The sequence below is a fragment of the Solanum lycopersicum genome, chromosome 12 (assembly GCF_036512215.1).
Source record: "Solanum lycopersicum chromosome 12, SLM_r2.1".
NCBI lineage: Eukaryota > Viridiplantae > Streptophyta > Magnoliopsida > Solanales > Solanaceae > Solanum > Solanum lycopersicum.
Genome location: NC_090811.1, coordinates 34,670,124 through 34,684,959, shown reverse-complemented (window position 1 = coordinate 34,684,959; position 14,836 = coordinate 34,670,124). Strand labels below are relative to the sequence as shown.

At 32.0% G+C, this 14,836-nt stretch overlaps 1 pseudogene; it reads right to left on the bottom strand.

Annotated features, from left to right (window-relative positions):
* Positions 1-530: 530 nt before the first annotated feature.
* On the bottom strand, positions 531-2,461 carry LOC101267591 (pentatricopeptide repeat-containing protein At1g74630-like; annotated as a pseudogene).
* Between the last annotated feature and the right edge of the window lie 12,375 nt (positions 2,462-14,836).

Sequence of the window (14,836 nt, the reverse complement as noted above, 5' to 3'; positions counted from 1 at the left end):
ATTTTTGTTGTAATCCTCTTTTCCTTACATCATGCAGTTCAAAGAAGAGACATTTATGTCTTTCAGTCATAAAATGTAAGGCTTACCAATCTATTACTATCGACGTTGCTGTAAGGTTAATTTGTTAGCCTCATGCTATTTTCATTTGCATCTGCTACCTAATTAACAAGACTAGAATGTTAAAATAACTTGAACAACATCCCCAGAGGCTCTGGAAGTGAACAGACCTTTTGTATCAAGTAAAAGTCAAATTTAAGTTTGCAATATTGTTCAGGGCCATTATGCTTTAGTTATTAAATAAGCAGAGTCCTCATATGACATACCAGAAGATCTGTAAGGAGCTTGATGCAGTAGCCTTTTCCAAGTCAATTAGTTGACAGACATGTTTGACTACTTTTCCATTTTCTTTCATTTCGATGTCAAGCATGGAGGATTCCATGTCATCCAAAATGTGGGTCTTATGTTTTCACTCAACATGTTTATCCAGAAAATAAGAGCATTGCCAATTCAATTGGACCATGAATCATCCCTCACCAATAATCTCTGCAAGAGCATAAACCTTCTTTAAAAGAATGAAACCTACTTATGTCTTTAACCACAATCTCTAATCCATAGACTTCAGATATCAACTTCATACAACTATGACAATCTTTGCACACCCTCAAATTCTTTACAAATCGTATGGTGCTTCCCTTACATAACCTTGTCATACCAAAAGTAACAACAAGTTTCTTGCTGTGCTTAGACACAGTATCTTCATTTTCTTCCTCTTCTATATCATGAAAAACACTGCCTACCACTGGAATATAACCACCTTTTACTTTAAGTTTTAACATTATCTCACTTAGCTTATTATAAGTTTCTTCAGTAATCTCATTTCGTTTATCACATGCAACAAAATTGTACATGACCTTGTCTATTTCAATCGTGCTCCAACCTTGTATTTTCTTCAAATTTTTATCAGTCATTGATCTCCTCACCATGGCAACATCCTTCCATTTCCCTGCAAATGCATAAATGTTGGACAACAAACATGGTCACCAGAATTGTCTGGATCCAGCTCAGAGAGTCTTTCCTTGAATTTCTCAGCCATTTCAATGTCACCAAAAAAACTGCAAGCCCCAAGAAGTGTTCGCCAGATAACTGCATTGGGTGGAACTGGAATTTGAACCACAAAATCATATGCCTTATGAAGCTGACCAGCCCTACTATACAAATCAACCATACAACCATAATGTTGAATAGTTGGTTCAATGTCATAAATTTCTGTTATTTTACTGATTAACTCATGACCTTGTTCAACTAAACCAACATGACTACATGCATAAAGTACTGAAATAAAAGTGACCCCATCAGGTCTGGTCCCAGATTCTTCCATCTTATGAAAATATTTTATCACCTCTTCACCATATCCTTGCATTGCAAACCCTGCAATCATACAAGTCCAAGAAATGATGGTTTTCTTCCCAAGCATTCTCTCAAAGACAAGACGAGCCATCAACACATTTCCACACTTGGAGTAGGTATCCAAGAGTTCATTGTTCACAGAAGTTATCCAAACCAACCCCACTTTCTCTATATATACATGTAATACCATCCCAAACTTTAACGCCCCAGCTTGAGCACACGTAGATAAAGCACCCGTCAAGATCACTTCATTGGGCTTACTTTCACTCCCAACCAACTCCCTGAATACCCGAATCACCTCATCAAAGCAACCATTATGAGAAAATCCAACAATCATAGTACTCCAAGAAATATCATCTCTACTTGGCATCTGCAAGAACAACCCCTCTGCACGTTCAAGCTCCCCTGCTTTAGTATACCCTGCCAACATCACATTCCAAGTAGTCAAATTCCTAAACGGCATTAAACAAAACATTTTATCTGCACCACTTACATCACTCCCTCGAAGATACGCTGTAAGTATTGCATTCCACGCCACAACATTTGGTTGAGGTATTTGAACAAACACCTTCCAAGCAAACTCAACAAACCCACATTCCGCATACATACTAATAATTGTAGTCCCAACAAAGAGATGGGTGTCAAGCCCACGAGTCATAGATTGACAATGCAGCTGAAACCCAGTTGTTAAACACTGTAAATTAGCCACTGCTTTGAGTACAAAAGCAAAGGAGAAACTATTAGGAGGAGAATATGATTGTCGCAGCATGTAAATGAATGTGCTGACTGAATTCTTGGGTGAGTCTGACTCGGATTCACCTCGGATGAGGGTGTTGTACATGAACACATATGAGTTTGGATAGTGTATGAGCAGACGGCGAGCGTAATCAATAGCATCAGAAATTTGCAGGGCACCAAGTATTAGGAGTTTTCCGGTGATTAGTGGGTTGGTATCAAGGACGGATTTGTAAACGAAGGCATGGATTTGGTTGAGATTTCCAAGTGTTTTGCAGTAGCTTAACAAAGAAAGACACACCTTTTCTGCACTGCTCATTTTTTCAACATTTCAAAACATAGAGCTAAAAGAATACCAAAAGAGATTTTCTCCTTAATACTCACTGCGTTTAAAAAAAGATATTTCGTTTAATTGGAACGTAATTTAATTAAATAAAGAATTTTTTAATTTTATGACTCAAAATTAAAGTTATGTTAAATATACTAAAATATCCTTTACTTTTATAGTTTTAATCATGTCATATGGAAAGTTAAAATTAAACTGTTGTCAAAAAAGTAAAGGGGTCATTCTTTGTTAAATGAAGGGAGTATTATGCTTTCTTATCTTTTAAAAAAATATGTGTCTAGTTTAAAACTTATGAATAAAAACAATATAAAGAAGAATTTTTTTTAAAAAAATTATATAATATAATAGAGAAAGTTATGGAGATGAAAGATTACAATACTAATAGTCAGGAGGTTATTTTCATAATGGATGAAAGTAATAGAGATAATTAGTCATAATAATTTTTTTGTGTAGTGGATATTCATATCATTATAAAGGTGGAGGTTATCTTCATAATGAAGGAAAGTAATGGAAATAATCAGTCATACTAACTTCTTAGTGTAGTGGACATCCATACCATAATATATCATAACACTCTCCCCTTGGATGTTGTCATATTGGTACATTACTTCATCTGAATTCAGTGTCAGAGGTTAACCCATTATGTGGCAATCAAGTCCAACTCTTGATTCAGCCTGTTCGCAGCTTATTCTGCATAATGTTCAATATTGTTTTTGCTTTTCTTTGAAATAATTTTCGATGCTTAATAATGAAATGCACACAAGAACTACAGGTAAACCCAACCTTTATATTAATAATCAAAACAATAGAATGGATCTCACTCGTTAGGATAACAATTTTATCCTAACTTCAACTTCAACATGAGGCACAATCACAAGTTGGTTTCTGCCTTTGACACCATTCAAAAGCCTCACGTTTTTCTCTAAGTGTCTAGTGAAATTCAAGACTTAATTCTTTTCTCTTTGACTCTCTTATTTCGTTCAACACTAAGACTACACATTTATAGACCATGTGGCAGCCTTGTGTTTTATATTGCATAGCTTTCTAACACATGCTAAAAAGAAAAAATGTGGGGTAGACGTTAAGTTTCTATTGCATTGAGTAAGATCCTTATGAATAGAAGATGCCCAAGAAAAAGAATTTTTTAGAGCAATATCAAAAAAATGCGGATTTCCCTACACTTGTCATGACCATAGACACTAAACTGAACTTTATTTGACATCCCTAACTGATAAGAGCATTCAAATTTTGAATTCAAAAATCATATACAAGTTGCAATGAATCTTGACACAAGCGGTTATAAAAAGGTAATCGTCGCTGCATGTGCTTGACATGTGACTAATGGTTGATTGAATTTCACACATTTGTTGTCATTTCCATCTATATTTTTGGCTTCAATGCAATTTCTAAACGTTGTATAGTTATTGCTTGATCAAAGTCCACCGGAATCATCCGCCCATTTTTTATGTCTGCGCACTACCAACACTCTGCCGCTGCCTTGCCTGTGTTTTTCTTGGTCATGCTAACTTTTAACCCACTCGTGTCATTTATTTATTTCTTGTTGAGTTTCATTCATATTTTTCTATGCTTTCATTTATTTCAGCTTAATTTTTTCGTACTTGATCAGACCGTGTGTTTTTCACATGTCAAACTTTCTCCACAATCGAGGTCGGTCAGCACTCATGCAATGCCATGGTCTTCTGCCTTGCCAGCGTCCATGTCATGTCATGAAATTGTCTTTCTAACTTTGTTTGACTTCTCTAAGCCATGTTAACACTTCGCTCACATAATTAATTTTATCCTCATCTAAGCCCTTAACAAAGTGATTCATGCAAACTTTGTTGTAACCGTGCCATGTCGAGTAACCGGGTCAGACCCCTTACAGATGTCCATGGATAATATGTCTTGTTAAAATCTTAGTAGAAAAAAATATGTAGAAAAAAGTACTAGTGAAAAATAAAGGATTCACATATCTTTTAGTATTGAGCACCGATATGAGAATGAGTTTAGACAACACACATTCCTTATAGACTATGTATGTATGGGTACAATATCATACATTTTACATGAATCCTAAGTTCCTTCAGGAAGAGTTTAGTGGATCCACTTAGTTGAGGTGTTTTATACCCCGAGAAAGTATAGGATAATTCTAGCTGTCGTAGATCATAGTGATGGTTATCAGTTATAGAATCTCCTAGATAGAGTTAAAAGTATATATTTACTATATCGCTTAATATGTTGAGTTCCAATATAGGTAAGTATTTTTTGTAAAGTTTAAAATGATTTCACATTTTTATTTCTTTATATTCACTTGAGTATATATCTATATATATCGTAGTCCTTTTATTCAGTTATTTTTTATCCAGCTATATTACATATTCTTACATTTAATGTACTGATTTTATTTAACTTGCATCATTCAATTATGCAAATACAAGTTCATAGGTACCTTAACAAGAGTTTGTTTAGAACACTTCATCTGCTCATCATCTTTCGAGTTCGAAGGACTCCAATTATGTATGTTGCTAGTAAAAGTTCTTTTGAGGAGTCGTGAGTCTTGTCCCAACACTCATCTTTTTATAGTAGAGGCTTCTTAGATACACAATTTTGGAGAGTCTTTCGGTCTAAAATACTTTTTTTAAAACTTATGTTTCATACTCAGTATATTCAGGGAAATTTTGAGATTCACTTAACTATTTTTAAGCATTTTTTTCAATTTAATGCTTATGTATGCCTGGATAGTCTTCAGTTTGTAGGTAACCAAGATGAAGGTTCGAAAGGTACCAACAATGGATCTCGAGTGTCGTCCACGTTTAAGGTGTAGGCTTGGATCGTGGCATTATGTTTCTGCAAAGTTGTTGTCATAAGTTTCACACAAGTCTTCTCTACTGAAATTGTTGAAGGTACAATAAAAAAAATATCCCTTAAAAATCTATACAACCATCTCTTGGAGACATAATTTAAATTTGGTATGTCATTGTAAGGACATAAATATCTTAAAAACCTTATTGTGCCTTAATGTGCAAAGTGAATCAGGAAAAGAAGACAAGAATTAATAAACTCTAGACATGACTTCAAGGATGTGGTGTTGGATGACCTATAGAGGAATATGACTACTCTTTTAATCCCAAAGACATATATGACTACCCAATAAATTAATTTCTCATACTTAATATGAAGTGTGGATAGATTCTCAAATTTACAGCAAGTTGTAAATATTTTTTTTGAAGTAATATATGTGTTTCTCGACCCTGCAATTGAAATAGGAGTGTATAGTTTCAAACTGAACTTCATCACTTTGGTATGCTGATTTTAAAAAAAACCCAAACAAACTGAATTGTTTTTATATAGTATTTTTCTCTTTTAAGTATATATAATAAGTTGAATTGTTGTGCAATATGATACATTCTTCGTTTGATTTTCCATTTTAATAATTTCTTATGATACATTTAAATGGGGGAACTTTAAAATGATATATGTAAAGAAAAATGTATGATTGAACTTTCAACACATTAAAATTAGAATATACATTCACTTTTTCAACCTTTTTAAATTTATTTAACTCTTCAACAACGATTATTTATTTATTAGAAAATGTAAAATTTCAAGTTTATGTTCATTTGATTCTCCAAAAAATCAAATAATAGAACTCCCAATAAGCAAAAGGATAAATTATAAATCAAATTAAATATGTTTGATTGAAAGGTAAATGATAAGATGTTACAATTATCATTTTCCTTTGCATATAGATGTTCGTCTATGTTATCTTGCATGTAAGATAATATAGTGTTTTAATTCTAATGACGAATAGATGTTAAGTATTATTTTATAAATTCTGTAATATTAAATTCTCACGTGAGGCAGGGGTAGTCAGTGACGGCTCTACACCTTTTGAAAAAAAAGCAACCGCCTCTGGCCCCAAAATTTGAGGGGCCTCATTCTTTTTTATTGTTTGTAAAAAAATAATAGGTTATACATATATTTGTTAAAAAATATGAGTAACAGTGTTTTCAAAAACATTTTCAAATAGATTTTCGGGGCGAGTCTCGGAGCGGGGCGTACAAATAACGCTTCGGGCATAAATTAAAGACGTAGATCTATAAGATATATCTTCTAAAATTTGAGATGTAAGTCTCGATCATAAAGACGTAATTCCCGAGCCTAAAAAACTTAGGCCCGAACGTTTTTAATTTTATTTATAGCTTTTTTGCTTTAGATCATATTTTTTGTTGTTAGTGTACGTAATGATATTTCTCAAATAGTAATAATAATACTTTTTTTTCTTTGTTATGATTATTAATACTTATCTCAAATAAAAATCATAATATAATTACTGTATATTATAGGTTATGTATAACCAAATTATTTGTAAAATCATTGAAAGATTTACCTTTGCTTATTTTAATAGTTATAAAACTATAAAATTAAATATACATGAGATTACGCCCCGTAGATCCATGGGACTTATGCCCCTATCTCGAGGCTTACGTCTCGCTTTGTATTGCGTAAAATGTCTCCCTTCACGTCCCCACCTTTTAAACACTTATGAGTTCTATGTCTCAAGAAAAATTAAATAATTGACTATAATAAACTTCATTAAAAAAATATAATTTAAGGCCTCTATTCGAATTTGACATTAGACCACCGATTTGTTAAAGCTACCCCTGCAGATAGTTTTACTAGTTATATATTCAGAAAGAGTAATTACTCACAACTCATACCCTTTAAATTTTTGTGTTAATAATTTCATAACTTACAATTATAGTTTAGATTTCTTTTCCTTTTCGATGTAAATATTTTTTTGTTTGGCATGATAAGACTATAAATACTATAAAATACCATACATAGAACAATATCATATTAACAATACCTTTATATTATTATAATTAAATAATATATTTTTATATATTGGTAATTGTGTTAAAAAATAATTGATAGCATATAAAAAGAGCTTTTGACATAACTTTAAAAGTGAAACATGGTGGTGGATCTACTTACAAAGGAAGACTTGGAAGAATGTTTTTTGAAACATAATTAGAAATTACTTTTATTATAAAAAAAAAAGTTTCAACTTTGGCTTGTAATAGTAACTTAGCTACACATATTGACAATATTAGTCATTTTGTCCTCTATAATCCTACTTTATACAATAAACATAATTGATATAATTATCCTATTTCAATCAAAAGAATTATTAGAATAAGTTATATTTTAATTTTTCTCACAAAGAAAATCAAAGACGGAATAAATTATTATATGTTGTCATTGTTTATTTGTTTACACATGTAACAATTTGTTTTTGTCGCTATTCTTTTCTTGTCTGAAATGTATTTAGAAGTTTTATTCCCTCATTTTTATTACTTTGTGAATATAGTAATATCGGTTATTTTTATATGTATTAGCTACATAATTATGAATATCTATGTCTACATATTATTTAATTATGGTCTTTGAGATTTTAACACATATCTTAGGTATAATACATAAACATGACCCTTGAATTGGTGTCAGCGGACAACTATAACCTTTAACTTTGAGTGTGCACAAGCAGACACAACTATACACTTATGTGTGTACTTATTCAATTTTATACATATATATTTAAGTGTCTACTTGTGCACAGTTAAAGTTGGAGATCATAGTTGTTAACTGAAGCCAAGTTAAGGATCATATTTATGTATTATGCATGTATCTTATGCAATCAAGTTATTTATCTTATTTCATATTTTTATGATTTTACCCCTTATATTTCTCGGTAAATATATTTATTCTTACAAATAAAATAAATGCATAACAATTAATGTATTTAATGTCCTACAAAATTATATGTTAAAGTTATAATAACTCATGTCTCTTATCTTCATTATAACTTCTGCTCTTAAATATTATTGATTACTCATGTTTGTTTTATTTATATTATTTTAAAAAAAATTCTTTGATGTAGTAAAGAAATGTGATCATAAAGACTGAACGTACAGGTTCAAAAACTTTTTAAAATAGCAAAAGTAATTCTCATAAAGGAAAAATTAAGCAGAAAAGCAAACATATACTAATTAATTAGCTAATATAGCTATAGTTTGAATGAATTATGGCTAGCGACTTAATTTTAGTTTTAAGTATGTCCGTTGTCCTCTTTTATACATATAGAAATACAAATTATATATATATATATATATATATATATATATATATATATATATATGTATATATAGATACACACACACACACAATTACATGACATATATACAAGTACAATTAGCCTCTCTCCATTCTCCGGCCTTTCTCGCTCGCCTGTCACGACCCAAAACGGGTCGTGAATGGCACCCACACTTACCTCCGTAGGTGGGCAAACCAACACATCTAAATCCCAACATATACCAATAGTTCAACTATAAATAATATAAATAATACGGAAGCTCCAAAAGATACTAAGCAACAAATTTAAATAAGTTTCTAAAGTTTAATACTTATCATCCCAAAATCTGACAGTCATCACATCAAGGACATCTAATCTCCAATACTAAGTCTAAGAATATCGAATACACTAAAATAAAGAATAAAATGGTATGTGTCCGAAAGTATAGGACATCATGTCGTGACCAAGAGAATCCAATACGAGCTTGAATGGATAGCTCACCCAGTAGCTTGTTATGCGGGAGGCTGGCTAGAGCTGAGGGAAATCAGAAGTCATAGGTACACTCGCTGCATCTCATAAAAGGAAAACAAAGAAGAAAAAAAAGTAGGACTCAGTACGAGACAACATATACTGAGTAAGTATCATCGGTCAACCCAAAATAGTAACTAATATATAAAGAATAATAGTATAAACTGAACTGTAGCACTTAACATGTGATAAGCAACAAACAACATGAACAAGTGTCAATAACAATAAAGTAAGCACGTATTAAGTCAACGGTATCAAGATCACACATGAGGACTCATGCCTCCAAACCAAACCATTTTGGGAGTTGAGTTCTTTGAGATTGAATATCTTCCATTAATTCAACATATTTTTACTTTAATATTATCGTGTCGGAATGTGACACTCCGATCCAAAAATACCGTGTCGAAATGTGACACTCCGATCCAAGAATACCGTGTCGGAACGTGACACTCCGATCCAAAAATACCGTGTCGGAATTTGACACTCCGATCCAAGAATACCGTGTCAGAACGTGACACTCCGATCCAAGAATACCGTGTCGGAACGTGACACTCTGATCCAATTATACTATTAATTTATCCTTTATTATCACTGCTTTCAATTCATTGTTATATTATTTTCATCAAGCCTTTTTATTCAAGGCATCACTTCGATAGACAGGATTAGAGAATATAAATTCTACGGTCTTAGGATTTCATACCAATCACAAACCACACAACCAAATCACACAATCACACAATCAAGTACATAGAGAACTTTACAATATCATTCAAGGCATATCAATCACTATTAAGATTTTACTATCAAATATCATAAACCATAACCTACCTCTACCGAAGAACCGAATTCAAGAAAGCTCCAATAGTTTTCCTTTCCTCAATGCTTTCGAATCTTTCCTATCTATCAATTATATATACATAATTTGAAAGTTTTAAAGCCTATAATCACTCATGTTATTCTATGTTTAGCTTAGACCCAAAAATTCACCTAATTCTATGATCAATTTCCTAAATTCAAATCCAAGGATAAGCCTTAATTCCTCTCATTAGCATAAATTTAATGTACTTTATATAATGTACTACACCTTATATTTAATTACGTATTAAAATATGTTAAAACTTGAACCATTACGAACTACAAAATTTTACATGTCCAATAGAATCGATGGCATTCTCTTTTATTCAATTCCTTGTAATCTATACAACAGATAATTTGTAAAACTAATTAAATCAAACAATCTATCACTATTTGGGTATAAAAAAAAGACTCATATACTAATATTCAAACCCACGTGATTGGCCAGCAAGTTTAAACCCAATTTACTTTATAAAATTAACAAATAACGTCAATCCTACATTCGCCAATCACTGTTAGCTCGAATCCTTTAAAATAATAATTTCCTACACTACATATTCTAATCATTAACTTCTAATTCTTGGCCAAATTTCATGCCATAATTATTCCTATCATTAATTAATAATAACTAGGATAATTGGGTTCGTGCTCTTTCAATTCAATATCATTCCAAATTGTTTTCACATTAATGAGTAATGGCTGCCTAACTTTTTCAATCAACAAGTTGTACTTAAACCTATCTCGTAGCAATTTAGCATACAACTGAACATTTATAGTTTTACAAGAACTAATATATTCTTTCCACCAATCTTCATGTTACGAATTCATAAAGAAACTTACCGCTAAATGAATCCATGCTTAATCTTTAATGTAGCTGCACAGGTAAGCCGTCTTTCTCACTGTTCTTCTTTTTTCCTCTTTTCTTTTCGTCTACAGATTATTTGTTACCCTAATTATTATACTCATATAATTATAATAGTGATAAAAGTGACCCACTATTAATTATAATATTATTTCTTAACCATTAACCAAATAACTTAGTAAAACTACCCCACTAATTTCATAATTATAATTATGAATAGTTCAAAAAACCCACTTAAATCAATCAGAAAGTATTTTCTAACATAAAAATTTCTAGTGCCCAAACCTACTACACGGGTTGTTACAATAGATACCAATTTACCCATTGTTCGTCCTCGAACGATCAAAGGAAGAAAAGGCAAGAAAGGATAGTTATCTCAATGATTATTCCAAAATATTAATACCCATGGTCTCATCTCAATAGTATCAAAAACTAGAGATCTACATCTCCCCTCATGGAATGTCTCTAATATAATTGCCCACATATTGGTTTATCAAACTCAACATTCATTGAAGTCAACACTCTTAATAATAACAAAACGTATAACTACATCGATCATTTACCTTACTCTCAAACCATCATTACTATCAAAGTATGCTTATCAAATACATGTTCAAACTATGACTATCTCTTTCTATTTAAGCATTTCCTGACAGATACGAGTCCCAAATAAGGCCTATAGCACTAATTTCAAATGTGATAGTACCTTTTCATTGAGACAAAACTATTAAATCACACCCAAAGTCAACTCTACACCACTTTCACATACCATGCTTAAGGTACCATTTAAACCATTATATATATCATGCCAACACTTAGGAAAATTCTCTGTCACTAAAACTATTCTGTATACTATAAGCTCATAACCTCTATTAACCATCAGATTTCCAGTAACACACCTTAACATTCTATGAAGTCCCATTAATAGAGTAGAATTAACCCAACTTTATTCTTAATAACCATGTAGAATTATATCTCACCTTTTACATCATTCTTAAGTCTTTTATCCTAATTTGAGCAATCTAACCTCATTGTAAAATACTAAAATTTTCATACCTCATTATTTGTCACCTAAACCAAAACTCATTTTTTTTGAAGTCGATGATAAACTCCTAGTAAGTCTGTACCGAACTAGTTCACATCTCACAATTATATCTAAACTCATAGGCAAAAATTAAATCAACCATCAACTACACCCCATGGATTTATACGAGAGGTCTTATTCTTTCACTCTTCTCAAATTCTTTTCATGGTGCAAATTCTAAATATCTCGCTCCTTCAATATATCAAACTCTTGTTTATCTAGCTTGCTTACCGATCTCATGTTTTACTAATAATCCATGACATTTTACTTCGCACTCTAAATCAAAACTCTAAGGGTAAACCCTTCCTTAGATCCTTTAACAATAAAAAGTAACAACTTTATGGTCCAAAGCATGGATAAATTTTTTCACGTGCTCAATAACAATGCAATCAGTCGTTTCTCATCTTACGAATTCATACACTGAAAAAATATACCACCAGAAATTCAGACTTATAACAAAAATATAAAAAAATAATTTGAATTATAAGTCCAATTGTGTAACACAATGCCCTTAATTATCTACATTTGCTTATACTTTTAAGATTTTTACGAATCACCTTATCTTAGCTTATCATTGATTGCCTCTCCACCAACCATACCATATGCTTCACTAAAAATCCAACCCTACTCATTTCTAAATTCAACTGTACAATAGAACCTATCATCTCACTCATGTTGAATGTCTGTACACTCCTCTCTTAAGTTCTATTCAATAGCTTTTAACCAAGCTAATTAACCTGTTATGCTATTACCTTAACCAAAACAAAATAGATGAAATCATGCAATTTTGAACTCAATTCTCGATCCCTTCGAAGATACATTTTTAGTTCTTACAATCAAAGAAAATAATTCTGCTCTAACTTATTTTTCTTAAGGCTACACATCCCACAAGTTTTATCTTATTTTAGTTATGATTCCAGCTCCTTTAAATTATATTCGAGTGTGCCCTAAATCTCCTAAAATTTATCATACAACCACATTACTCACTAAATAGTAGAAATATCAACCTTAGATACTCACAAGTATTTATTACATACAAAATTTATTTAACCAACAAATTCTAATCATATACTTTCATCCCAATTACAAATTCTCACAAATTTTTATTTTCCATCATGCTCAGTTAACCCTTTTTTTTACCATGAAGTGAACCTTTTCCCCGATCTAACACCTTAAACTTAGGTATACCAATCAAATTCAAAGGACTAACCCAATTTATATGCACTTTCTTGCTAAATCTTCAATTAACTTCACCCAAGTATATCCACTAAGACTTTCTTTCCCTATAAGTTTGTTATTTTAGTATCAATCTACCTTTTGAAGCTTAAGATAAAATCGCCAATACTCATTCAGAACCCTCAAGATACATTTCACAACCTAAATGTATTAATATTGTACCAAAGATCCACCATTAAAATTTTTCTTTAAAATAATGCTCAACCACTAAAATTTTCCTTCAAAATAATGCTCAATCTAAGTTCCTGTAGTAATAAACTAGTTGGTTACTCAAATGTGAATGCAACACTAAATATTATTATCTGACCATGTCGTACAACTTGTAACTCCTTTAGTAATTAGTATTCATACTTGATAATCGACGTACCTGTTTCCACATAATCCTAGTACTGCCACACCGTGAAAGTCCGTTAGATACCTCACCAGAACACATCATACCTGTCCATATTATCGTACCCAAATAGCCCACATATTTCTACCCATTTGAATAATTGCAAAACATTATCAAATATGTTCTCTCTCTAGACCAAACAATTTGTTTTACTTCTTAGATCGATTCAATAAAAAAAATAACACACTTCCTAACTCTAACCAAGTAACCATTGATGACTTTCTCCAATATACCCTCACTCGACGATGCCATAGTATGTCTTTATTAACCGACACTCGACATGAGACTACCACCACATTTTGCGATCGAGAAAATATATCTATTTCTAAGGACATTTTTTTTCCGTTTCAGTTGTTGCAATTTAAACTTCAAATACTCTAGCAGTACCCATATTTGAAATAGAGTGAAGAAGTTCAGATACCAATTTGTATCACCTAGATACCAATTGGATTCAAGTAGTAGATCGAAAGAAAGAAAGAAATGAGCTTTCTTAAAGTCCTATAGCTTCTCGAAAAAAAGTAAAGGCATCCCCTTACCATTCCACAAGACTCTACTAGACTTGTCCTTGTGTGATGAGATCAACGAACCGAACGCTCTGATACCAAGTTTGTCACGACCCAAAACGGGTCGTGAATGGCACCCACACTTACCTCCTTAGGTGGGCGAACCAACACATCTAAACCCCAACATATACCAATAGGTCAACTATAAATAATATAAATAATGCGGAAGCTCCAAAAGATACTAAGCAACCAATTTAAATAAGTTTCTAAAGTTTAATACATATCATCCCAAAATCTGATAGTCGTCACATCAAGGACATCTAATCTCCAATACTAAGTCTAAGAATATCGAATACACTAAAATAAATAATAAAATGGTATGTGTCCGAAAGTATAGGACATCATGTCGTGACCGAGAGAATCCAACATGATCTTGAATGGATAGCTCACCCTGTAGCTTGATATGCGGGAGGCTGGCTAGAGCTGAGGGAAATCAGAAGTCATAGGTACACTCGCTGCATTTCATAAAAGGAAAACAAAGAAGAAAACAAGTAGGACTCAGTACGAGGCAACATGTACTAAGTAAGTATCATCGGTCAACCCAAAATAGTAACTAATATACAAAGAATAATAGTATAAACTCAACTTTAGCACTTAATATGTGATAAGCAACAAACAAAATGAACAACTGTCAATACCAATAAAGTAAGCACGTATTAAGTCAACGGTATCAAGATCACACATGAGGACTCA